This window comes from Cardiocondyla obscurior, unplaced genomic scaffold (genome assembly GCF_019399895.1).
Source record: "Cardiocondyla obscurior isolate alpha-2009 unplaced genomic scaffold, Cobs3.1 scaffold55_0_238251, whole genome shotgun sequence".
NCBI lineage: Eukaryota > Metazoa > Arthropoda > Insecta > Hymenoptera > Formicidae > Cardiocondyla > Cardiocondyla obscurior.
The window spans coordinates 201,008-212,500 of NW_027228798.1; the positions used below are offsets into that span (position 1 = coordinate 201,008).

Consider the following 11,493-nt stretch of genomic DNA (forward strand, 5'->3'; position numbering starts at 1 on the left):
CTCGCGGTCTGGTCGTACCGTAGCGTTACGGCGTATGTATAACCGAGCTCGGCGAAGCACTGCGGTGCGTACAAAAGTGTCGTTCGCACTAGAACGCTTTTTGAGAGAATTTAGCTTCGCGCTTACTACGAGAACTTTGGTTCTCTTTTGAGATCTTTCGGGCGTCTTGCCGACATTCGGCCAAATGTGCGCCAAGCTCTCGGCGATCGTTTCGAGGCCGGATAGCGAAGGAATTGGTGAATACGTGACGAAGAAATTTTGTATCTCGAGGACTCTGCCGTTCGTGCGGTCCGTACGTACCTCCGAGCCGTAAAACAACACGGAGCTCGAGATCTTTGACGCGGAGGTAACTACCGTGCGCCGCAGCGGCTAAGTCCGCGCGGCGTCGAAATTTCACCGCCGGCGCCCATATACCGCCGTGCGTTAGACCGTGCGTCGCCGACCGCCCGGCCGCTCGGTTCGGTACTGTAAGAGGTGTCGTCGCTGCGGCGACTCGTGCACAACACGATGCATGCGAGCTCGCGGTCTGGTCGTACCGTAGCGTTACGGCGTATGTATAACCGAGCTCGGCGAAGCACTGCGGTGCGTACAAAAGTGTCGTTCGCACTAGAACGCTTTTTGAGAGAATTTAGCTTCGCGCTTACTACGAGAACTTTGGTTCTCTTTTGAGATCTTTCGGGCGTCTTGCCGACATTCGGCCAAATGTGCGCCAAGCTCTCGGCGATCGTTTCGAGGCCGGATAGCGAAGGAATTGGTGAATACGTGACGAAGAAATTTTGTATCTCGAGGACTCTGCCGTTCGTGCGGTCCGTACGTACCTCCGAGCCGTAAAACAACACGGAGCTCGAGATCTTTGACGCGGAGGTAACTACCGTGCGCCGCAGCGGCTAAGTCCGCGCGGCGTCGAAATTTCACCGCCGGCGCCCATATACCGCCGTGCGTTAGACCGTGCGTCGCCGACCGCCCGGCCGCTCGGTTCGGTACTGTAAGAGGTGTCGTCGCTGCGGCGACTCGTGCACAACACGATGCATGCGAGCTCGCGGTCTGGTCGTACCGTAGCGTTACGGCGTATGTATAACCGAGCTCGGCGAAGCACTGCGGTGCGTACAAAAGTGTCGTTCGCACTAGAACGCTTTTTGAGAGAATTTAGCTTCGCGCTTACTACGAGAACTTTGGTTCTCTTTTTGAGATCTTTCGGGCGTCTTGCCGACATTCGGCCAAATGTGCGCCAAGCTCTCGGCGATCGTTTCGAGGCCGGATAGCGAAGGAATTGGTGAATACGTGACGAAGAAATTTTGTATCTCGAGGACTCTGCCGTTCGTGCGGTCCGTACGTACCTCCGAGCCGTAAAACAACACGGAGCTCGAGATCTTTGACGCGGAGGTAACTACCGTGCGCCGCAGCGGCTAAGTCCGCGCGGCGTCGAAATTTCACCGCCGGCGCCCATATACCGCCGTGCGTTAGACCGTGCGTCGCCGACCGCCCGGCCGCTCGGTTCGGTACTGTAAGAGGTGTCGTCGCTGCGGCGACTCGTGCACAACACGATGCATGCGAGCTCGCGGTCTGGTCGTACCGTAGCGTTACGGCGTATGTATAACCGAGCTCGGCGAAGCACTGCGGTGCGTACAAAAGTGTCGTTCGCACTAGAACGCTTTTTGAGAGAATTTAGCTTCGCGCTTACTACGAGAACTTTGGTTCTCTTTTGAGATCTTTCGGGCGTCTTGCCGACATTCGGCCAAATGTGCGCCAAGCTCTCGGCGATCGTTTCGAGGCCGGATAGCGAAGGAATTGGTGAATACGTGACGAAGAAATTTTGTATCTCGAGGACTCTGCCGTTCGTGCGGTCCGTACGTACCTCCGAGCCGTAAAACAACACGGAGCTCGAGATCTTTGACGCGGAGGTAACTACCGTGCGCCGCAGCGGCTAAGTCCGCGCGGCGTCGAAATTTCACCGCCGGCGCCCATATACCGCCGTGCGTTAGACCGTGCGTCGCCGACCGCCCGGCCGCTCGGTTCGGTACTGTAAGAGGTGTCGTCGCTGCGGCGACTCGTGCACAACACGATGCATGCGAGCTCGCGGTCTGGTCGTACCGTAGCGTTACGGCGTATGTATAACCGAGCTCGGCGAAGCACTGCGGTGCGTACAAAAGTGTCGTTCGCACTAGAACGCTTTTTGAGAGAATTTAGCTTCGCGCTTACTACGAGAACTTTGGTTCTCTTTTGAGATCTTTCGGGCGTCTTGCCGACATTCGGCCAAATGTGCGCCAAGCTCTCGGCGATCGTTTCGAGGCCGGATAGCGAAGGAATTGGTGAATACGTGACGAAGAAATTTTGTATCTCGAGGACTCTGCCGTTCGTGCGGTCCGTACGTACCTCCGAGCCGTAAAACAACACGGAGCTCGAGATCTTTGACGCGGAGGTAACTACCGTGCGCCGCAGCGGCTAAGTCCGCGCGGCGTCGAAATTTCACCGCCGGCGCCCATATACCGCCGTGCGTTAGACCGTGCGTCGCCGACCGCCCGGCCGCTCGGTTCGGTACTGTAAGAGGTGTCGTCGCTGCGGCGACTCGTGCACAACACGATGCATGCGAGCTCGCGGTCTGGTCGTACCGTAGCGTTACGGCGTATGTATAACCGAGCTCGGCGAAGCACTGCGGTGCGTACAAAAGTGTCGTTCGCACTAGAACGCTTTTTGAGAGAATTTAGCTTCGCGCTTACTACGAGAACTTTGGTTCTCTTTTGAGATCTTTCGGGCGTCTTGCCGACATTCGGCCAAATGTGCGCCAAGCTCTCGGCGATCGTTTCGAGGCCGGATAGCGAAGGAATTGGTGAATACGTGACGAAGAAATTTTGTATCTCGAGGACTCTGCCGTTCGTGCGGTCCGTACGTACCTCCGAGCCGTAAAACAACACGGAGCTCGAGATCTTTGACGCGGAGGTAACTACCGTGCGCCGCAGCGGCTAAGTCCGCGCGGCGTCGAAATTTCACCGCCGGCGCCCATATACCGCCGTGCGTTAGACCGTGCGTCGCCGACCGCCCGGCCGCTCGGTTCGGTACTGTAAGAGGTGTCGTCGCTGCGGCGACTCGTGCACAACACGGTGCATGCGAGCTCGCGGTCTGGTCGTACCGTAGCGTTACGGCGTATGTATAACCGAGCTCGGCGAAGCACTGCGGTGCGTACAAAAGTGTCGTTCGCACTAGAACGCTTTTTGAGAGAATTTAGCTTCGCGCTTACTACGAGAACTTTGGTTCTCTTTTTGAGATCTTTCGGGCGTCTTGCCGACATTCGGCCAAATGTGCGCCAAGCTCTCGGCGATCGTTTCGAGGCCGGATAGCGAAGGAATTGGTGAATACGTGACGAAGAAATTTTGTATCTCGAGGACTCTGCCGTTCGTGCGGTCCGTACGTACCTCCGAGCCGTAAAACAACACGGAGCTCGAGATCTTTGACGCGGAGGTAACTACCGTGCGCCGCAGCGGCTAAGTCCGCGCGGCGTCGAAATTTCACCGCCGGCGCCCATATACCGCCGTGCGTTAGACCGTGCGTCGCCGACCGCCCGGCCGCTCGGTTCGGTACTGTAAGAGGTGTCGTCGCTGCGGCGACTCGTGCACAACACGATGCATGCGAGCTCGCGGTCTGGTCGTACCGTAGCGTTACGGCGTATGTATAACCGAGCTCGGCGAAGCACTGCGGTGCGTACAAAAGTGTCGTTCGCACTAGAACGCTTTTTGAGAGAATTTAGCTTCGCGCTTACTACGAGAACTTTGGTTCTCTTTTTGAGATCTTTCGGGCGTCTTGCCGACATTCGGCCAAATGTGCGCCAAGCTCTCGGCGATCGTTTCGAGGCCGGATAGCGAAGGAATTGGTGAATACGTGACGAAGAAATTTTGTATCTCGAGGACTCTGCCGTTCGTGCGGTCCGTACGTACCTCCGAGCCGTAAAACAACACGGAGCTCGAGATCTTTGACGCGGAGGTAACTACCGTGCGCCGCAGCGGCTAAGTCCGCGCGGCGTCGAAATTTCACCGCCGGCGCCCATATACCGCCGTGCGTTAGACCGTGCGTCGCCGACCGCCCGGCCGCTCGGTTCGGTACTGTAAGAGGTGTCGTCGCTGCGGCGACTCGTGCACAACACGATGCATGCGAGCTCGCGGTCTGGTCGTACCGTAGCGTTACGGCGTATGTATAACCGAGCTCGGCGAAGCACTGCGGTGCGTACAAAAGTGTCGTTCGCACTAGAACGCTTTTTGAGAGAATTTAGCTTCGCGCTTACTACGAGAACTTTGGTTCTCTTTTTGAGATCTTTCGGGCGTCTTGCCGACATTCGGCCAAATGTGCGCCAAGCTCTCGGCGATCGTTTCGAGGCCGGATAGCGAAGGAATTGGTGAATACGTGACGAAGAAATTTTGTATCTCGAGGACTCTGCCGTTCGTGCGGTCCGTACGTACCTCCGAGCCGTAAAACAACACGGAGCTCGAGATCTTTGACGCGGAGGTAACTACCGTGCGCCGCAGCGGCTAAGTCCGCGCGGCGTCGAAATTTCACCGCCGGCGCCCATATACCGCCGTGCGTTAGACCGTGCGTCGCCGACCGCCCGGCCGCTCGGTTCGGTACTGTAAGAGGTGTCGTCGCTGCGGCGACTCGTGCACAACACGATGCATGCGAGCTCGCGGTCTGGTCGTACCGTAGCGTTACGGCGTATGTATAACCGAGCTCGGCGAAGCACTGCGGTGCGTACAAAAGTGTCGTTCGCACTAGAACGCTTTTTGAGAGAATTTAGCTTCGCGCTTACTACGAGAACTTTGGTTCTCTTTTTGAGATCTTTCGGGCGTCTTGCCGACATTCGGCCAAATGTGCGCCAAGCTCTCGGCGATCGTTTCGAGGCCGGATAGCGAAGGAATTGGTGAATACGTGACGAAGAAATTTTGTATCTCGAGGACTCTGCCGTTCGTGCGGTCCGTACGTACCTCCGAGCCGTAAAACAACACGGAGCTCGAGATCTTTGACGCGGAGGTAACTACCGTGCGCCGCAGCGGCTAAGTCCGCGCGGCGTCGAAATTTCACCGCCGGCGCCCATATACCGCCGTGCGTTAGACCGTGCGTCGCCGACCGCCCGGCCGCTCGGTTCGGTACTGTAAGAGGTGTCGTCGCTGCGGCGACTCGTGCACAACACGATGCATGCGAGCTCTCGGTCTGGTCGTACCGTAGCGTTACGGCGTATGTATAACCGAGCTCGGCGAAGCACTGCGGTGCGTACAAAAGTGTCGTTCGCACTAGAACGCTTTTTGAGAGAATTTAGCTTCGCGCTTACTACGAGAACTTTGGTTCTCTTTTTGAGATCTTTCGGGCGTCTTGCCGACATTCGGCCAAATGTGCGCCAAGCTCTCGGCGATCGTTTCGAGGCCGGATAGCGAAGGAATTGGTGAATACGTGACGAAGAAATTTTGTATCTCGAGGACTCTGCCGTTCGTGCGGTCCGTACGTACCTCCGAGCCGTAAAACAACACGGAGCTCGAGATCTTTGACGCGGAGGTAACTACCGTGCGCCGCAGCGGCTAAGTCCGCGCGGCGTCGAAATTTCACCGCCGGCGCCCATATACCGCCGTGCGTTAGACCGTGCGTCGCCGACCGCCCGGCCGCTCGGTTCGGTACTGTAAGAGGTGTCGTCGCTGCGGCGACTCGTGCACAACACGGTGCATGCGAGCTCGCGGTCTGGTCGTACCGTAGCGTTACGGCGTATGTATAACCGAGCTCGGCGAAGCACTGCGGTGCGTACAAAAGTGTCGTTCGCACTAGAACGCTTTTTGAGAGAATTTAGCTTCGCGCTTACTACGAGAACTTTGGTTCTCTTTTTGAGATCTTTCGGGCGTCTTGCCGACATTCGGCCAAATGTGCGCCAAGCTCTCGGCGATCGTTTCGAGGCCGGATAGCGAAGGAATTGGTGAATACTTGACGAAGAAATTTTGTATCTCGAGGACTCTGCCGTTCGTGCGGTCCGTACGTACCTCCGAGCCGTAAAACAACACGGAGCTCGAGATCTTTGACGCGGAGGTAACTACCGTGCGCCGCAGCGGCTAAGTCCGCGCGGCGTCGAAATTTCACCGCCGGCGCCCATATACCGCCGTGCGTTAGACCGTGCGTCGCCGACCGCCCGGCCGCTCGGTTCGGTACTGTAAGAGGTGTCGTCGCTGAGGCGACTCGTGCACAACACGATGCATGCGAGCTCTCGGTCTGGTCGTACCGTAGCGTTACGGCGTATGTATAACCGAGCTCGGCGAAGCACTGCGGTGCGTACGAAAGTGTCTTTCGCTCGAGAGAGATTTTTAAAGTGTTTTGCACTGCGCTGAGTGCGAGAATTTCGGTTCTCTTTTTCGAGAGCGTTCGGGCGTCTTGCCGACATTCGGCCAATTGTGCGCCAAGCTCTCGGCGATCGTTTCGAGGCCGGATAGCGAAGGAATTGGTGAATACTTGACGAAGAAATTTTGTATCTCGAGGACTCTGCCGTTCGTGCGGTCCGTACGTACCTCCGAGCCGTAAAACAACACGGAGCTCGAGATCTTTGACGCGGAGGTAACTACCGTGCGCCGCAGCGGCTAAGTCCGCGCGGCGTCGAAATTTCACCGCCGGCGCCCATATACCGCCGTGCGTTAGACCGTGCGTCGCCGACCGCCCGGCCGCTCGGTTCGGTACTGTAAGAGGTGTTGTCGCTGCGGCGACTCGTGCACAACACGATGCATGCGAGCTCTCGGTCTGGTCGTACCGTAGCGTTACGGCGTATGTATAACCGAGCTCGACGAAGCACTGCGGTGCGTACAAAAGTGTCGTTCGCACTAGAACGCTTTTTGAGAGAATTTAGCCTCGCGCTTACTACGAGAACTTTGGTTCTCTTTTGAGATCGTTCGGGCGTGTTGCCGACATTCGGCCAAATGTGCGCCGGGCTCGGCGATCGTTTCGACACCAAAGTCGAAAATCGAAGGCGTTGGTAAATCCGAGCCGAAACGATACGGAGCTCGAGTACTTTGCCGTTCGAGCTGTCCGTGGGTAACTACTTGCCGAAAGCAACACGAGGCTCGAGGACTTTGCGTAAATAACTACGTACGACGCAGCGGCTAAGTCCTCGAGGCGTCGAAATTTCGCAGGTTTCGCCCATATACCGCCGTGCGTTAGACCGTGCGTCGCCGACCGCCCGGCCGCCCGGTTCGGTACTATAAGACACAGCATTGCCACGAGTCGGTGTCGAGAGACCGAATGGCTCATATGTGGCGCGCACTTACGTGTTGGACGCGCGATCGTCCCTCGCTTCCGAGCAAGCGTGCGGACGTATCGTTGCGCTTACCGAACATCAACTCCACGGATACGAGAGTGTCGGTTTCGGCGAGATCTTTGACGATGTCGCCGTTCCCGCTTACTTGTACGCCGTAGCGAAATAATTTTCAACCGGTGCCTCGGTGTTCTCACCGCTGGCACCGTTGAACGAACAGTGCTCCACGACGTCTCAGATCGGATCGGTCTAGCGTCAGGACTAAGCGGCCTTACAAGCCGCTGTTATGGGTGAATGAGAACAAAATTTGATCTTTCATACCGTTAAGGTATATATAAATACGAAAAGCGTGTCCGTCGACCGGCTCGAAAAGTTCCGGCGGCATTAACGACACACGAAACGCGCACGGCTCTTCCTCGCGGAGTGTCCGTAGCAGCGTAGCGTTGTCTTTCGCGTTGCTCCACCGCGAGTAACCGCGATCGCACACACGAAGCTCCCTGGTTGATCCTGCCAGTAGTCATATGCTTGTCTCAAAGATTAAGCCATGCATGTCTCAGTGCATGCCGAATTAAGGTGAAACCGCGAATGGCTCATTAAATCAGTTATGGTTCATTAGATTGTACCCACATTTACTTGGATAACTGTGGTAATTCTAGAGCTAATACATGCAAAACAGAGTCCCGACCAGTGATGGAAGGGACGCTTTTATTAGATCAAAACCAATCGGTGGCGTGCGGATCTCCGTGCGTCCACCGTTTATTTTGGCGACTCTGAATAACTTTGTGCTGATCGTACGGTCCTAGCACCGGCGACGCATCTTTCAAATGTCTGCCTTATCAACTGTCGATGGTAGGTTCTGCGCCTACCATGGTTGTAACGGGTAACGGGGAATCAGGGTTCGATTCCGGAGAGGGAGCCTGAGAAACGGCTACCACATCCAAGGAAGGCAGCAGGCGCGCAAATTACCCACTCCCGGCACGGGGAGGTAGTGACGAAAAATAACGATACGGGACTCATCCGAGGCCCCGTAATCGGAATGAGTACACTTTAAATCCTTTAACGAGGATCCATTGAGGGCAAGTCTGGTGCCAGCAGCCGCGGTAATTCCAGCTCCAATAGCGTATATTAAAGTTGTTGCGGTTAAAAAGCTCGTAGTTGAATCTGTGTCGCACACCGTCGGTTCACCGCTCGCGGTGTTTAACTGGCGTGATGTGGGACGTCCTACCGGTGGGCTTAGCCCCGCGAGGGGCCGCCCAAACTAATATCCCGTCGCGGTGCTCTTTACTGAGTGTCGAGTCGGGCCGGTACGTTTACTTTGAACAAATTAGAGTGCTTAAAGCAGGCTATCCTCGCCTGAATACTGCGTGCATGGAATAATGGAATAGGACCTCGGTTCTATTTTGTTGGTTTTCGGAACCCCGAGGTAATGATTAATAGGGACAGATGGGGGCATTCGTATTGCGACGTTAGAGGTGAAATTCTTGGATCGTCGCAAGACGGACAGAAGCGAAAGCATTTGCCAAAAATGTTTTCATTAATCAAGAACGAAAGTTAGAGGTTCGAAGGCGATCAGATACCGCCCTAGTTCTAACCATAAACGATGCCAGCTAGCGATCCGCCGAAGTTCCTCCGATGACTCGGCGGGCAGCTTCCGGGAAACCAAAGCTTTTGGGTTCCGGGGAAAGTATGGTTGCAAAGCTGAAACTTAAAGGAATTGACGGAAGGGCACCACCAGGAGTGGAGCCTGCGGCTTAATTTGACTCAACACGGGAAACCTCACCAGGCCCAGACACCGGAAGGATTGACAGATTGATAGCTCTTTCTTGATTCGGTGGGTGGTGGTGCATGGCCGTTCTTAGTTGGTGGAGCGATTTGTCTGGTTAATTCCGATAACGAACGAGACTCTAGCCTGCTAAATAGGCGTACCTTATGGTATTTCGAAGGCCCCCGGCTTCGGCCGGCGGGTTTTTACTACCAACGTACAAACAAATCTTCTTAGAGGGACAGGCGGCTTCTAGCCGCACGAGATTGAGCAATAACAGGTCTGTGATGCCCTTAGATGTTCTGGGCCGCACGCGCGCTACACTGAAGGAATCAGCGTGTGTTCCCTGGCCGAAAGGCCCGGGTAACCCGCTGAACCTCCTTCGTGCTAGGGATTGGGGCTTGCAATTGTTCCCCATGAACGAGGAATTCCCAGTAAGCGCGAGTCATAAGCTCGCGTTGATTACGTCCCTGCCCTTTGTACACACCGCCCGTCGCTACTACCGATTGAATGATTTAGTGAGGTCTTCGGACTGGTGCGCGGCAATGCGTCGGCATTGCCGATGTTGCCGGGAAGATGACCAAACTTGATCATTTAGAGGAAGTAAAAGTCGTAACAAGGTTTCCGTAGGTGAACCTGCGGAAGGATCATTAACGTTCCGGAGGTCCTGCTGCTCTGTGTGCACCGTTCTCGTGACGAGCGCGCAGCGGCCGGCGACTGCATGGACGAGGAACCGTACGCGCGCACGGTAACGTTTACTACGTTGCCTGCCGCGATACGGGGCAGACAAGCTAGAACACGACTCTGCGAGTTGTGTCGAGAGTGGCTGAAGGGGCGCAAAATCTAATCGCACGCGAGACATCGCGTCTTCCGAGTCCGCGCCGCCTTCCCACTCCTCGTCGGAGCGTCCGTCGCGAGACGCGACGCTTCGCTCGAGCAAAATTGCGAGATCGAGAGGAGAGAATAGTTTATGCGACGCAACGACCGCGTGCGCGCTCACACGCCGCCAACGGTGGCGTGCTGCGGTGTGCGCCGCATTCGTCGCCGTCGTATAAGAGAGGATTGTCGGTCGGGACGAGTGTGTCGAGATCTCGAGAGCTCAAAGCGAGAGAGGACCCCGGGCATATTGTGGAGAAGAAGAGAGATTCGAGAGTTGTACGCATTGCCGTATTACGCTCTTTGCATTCTCTCTCTCTCGTTTCCTGCGGAGATTCTCCGACTCTCTGTCTCTCGCGCGCTTCGAACGACCCGTTGCGCGGACCACCGCGCTCAGCGCGCCCCTTAGCCGGGGCTAGCGCGGCCGGTTGGTCTCGTTGTGCGAATCCAGGAGGAGCGCGAAGGTGCATCTATATGCGCGCCCGCTCGCGGATCAGGATCGGTGAGAAGGAGACTACGGAGGCGCGCTCGCGCGCTGCCTCTATCTCCGCGATTCGGACGCGTTGCGGTGCGCGCGAATGCGCCGCGTACCGGTGGTAACCTATGCTGCCGCGTCGTCGTGCGCGCCGGGCGAGGAGTGGAGAGTGCGACGATTCTCGCCGCTGCTCTTCCTCCGGTCCCGCGCGCGCGCGATCGCGCGCGCTGAAGGGTTCGTCGAATATGCTAGTCATTTTCGACCCCGATGGTTTTTCAAAGAGTTCCGCCCCGGCTCTCGCTTCGCGAGAGACGCAACCTCTTGGTTTTCGCACCGCGCCGACAACCGACGTCTCCCTCTCTCTCCATTATTGTGCCGTAGCCCCCGTAACAGGGGCGGCGGTCCGCGCGTGCTCGGACGCGCGGCCAGGCTGATCGAAGGGCCAAAACGAAGAAGACGCACATTGTTGTCTATTCCTTGATAGAGCGTACTTGGTGCGCGAAGGAACGATTACCCTGAACGGTGGATCACTTGGCTCGTGGGTCGATGAAGAACGCAGCTAATTGCGCGTCAACTTGTGAACTGCAGGACACATGAACATCGACATTTCGAACGCACATTGCGGTCCACGGATACAATTCCCGGACCACGCCTGGCTGAGGGTCGTTTTATCGAAGACAAACTGCTTGCGCGCGCCGTTTCGACGGCCGCGTACGAGCGATTCGTTGGACGTTCGCCCGATCGCGGCGGCCGGCGAGAGAGTTATACCCGCATCCACGAGAAAAGAGAAGAGAAGCGAGGAGTCGTCGATGACGCCTTCCCCGGGGTATCAGGCACACTACGCACGCTATCCACGCGGCGAGTTGCTGGATTCCATCAGGGTTTTACGAAGGCTCTCGCGCTCTCTGCGCGCGCTCTCTATACTCGCGGAACGGCGGCGTACTCGCGCCCCCGTTGGGCGTCGTCCGAAATAACGAGGTTTGAGGGTCGAACGAATGAACGACGACCGACCGAAAGATGCGATCGAGAATCGCAGAGAGACGCACGCACGCACACACGCACGGGAGGGAAGGACGTGCGCGGTGGTGATAAACGTGGCGAGCTCTTGCAAGGAGTTTA

At 56.5% G+C, this 11,493-nt stretch overlaps 2 non-coding genes across 2 annotated transcripts; both read left to right on the forward strand.

Annotated features, from left to right (window-relative positions):
- Nucleotides 1-7,755: 7,755 nt before the first annotated feature.
- On the forward strand, nt 7,756-9,676 carry LOC139112786 (small subunit ribosomal RNA). Its single transcript, XR_011547440.1, has one exon. It is a non-coding gene; the product is annotated as a small subunit ribosomal RNA (ribosomal RNA).
- Nucleotides 9,677-10,885: 1,209 nt separating this feature from the next.
- LOC139112782 (5.8S ribosomal RNA) lies at nt 10,886-11,040 on the forward strand. The gene has a single exon (XR_011547436.1). It is a non-coding gene; the product is annotated as a 5.8S ribosomal RNA (ribosomal RNA).
- Nucleotides 11,041-11,493: the final 453 nt, after the last annotated feature.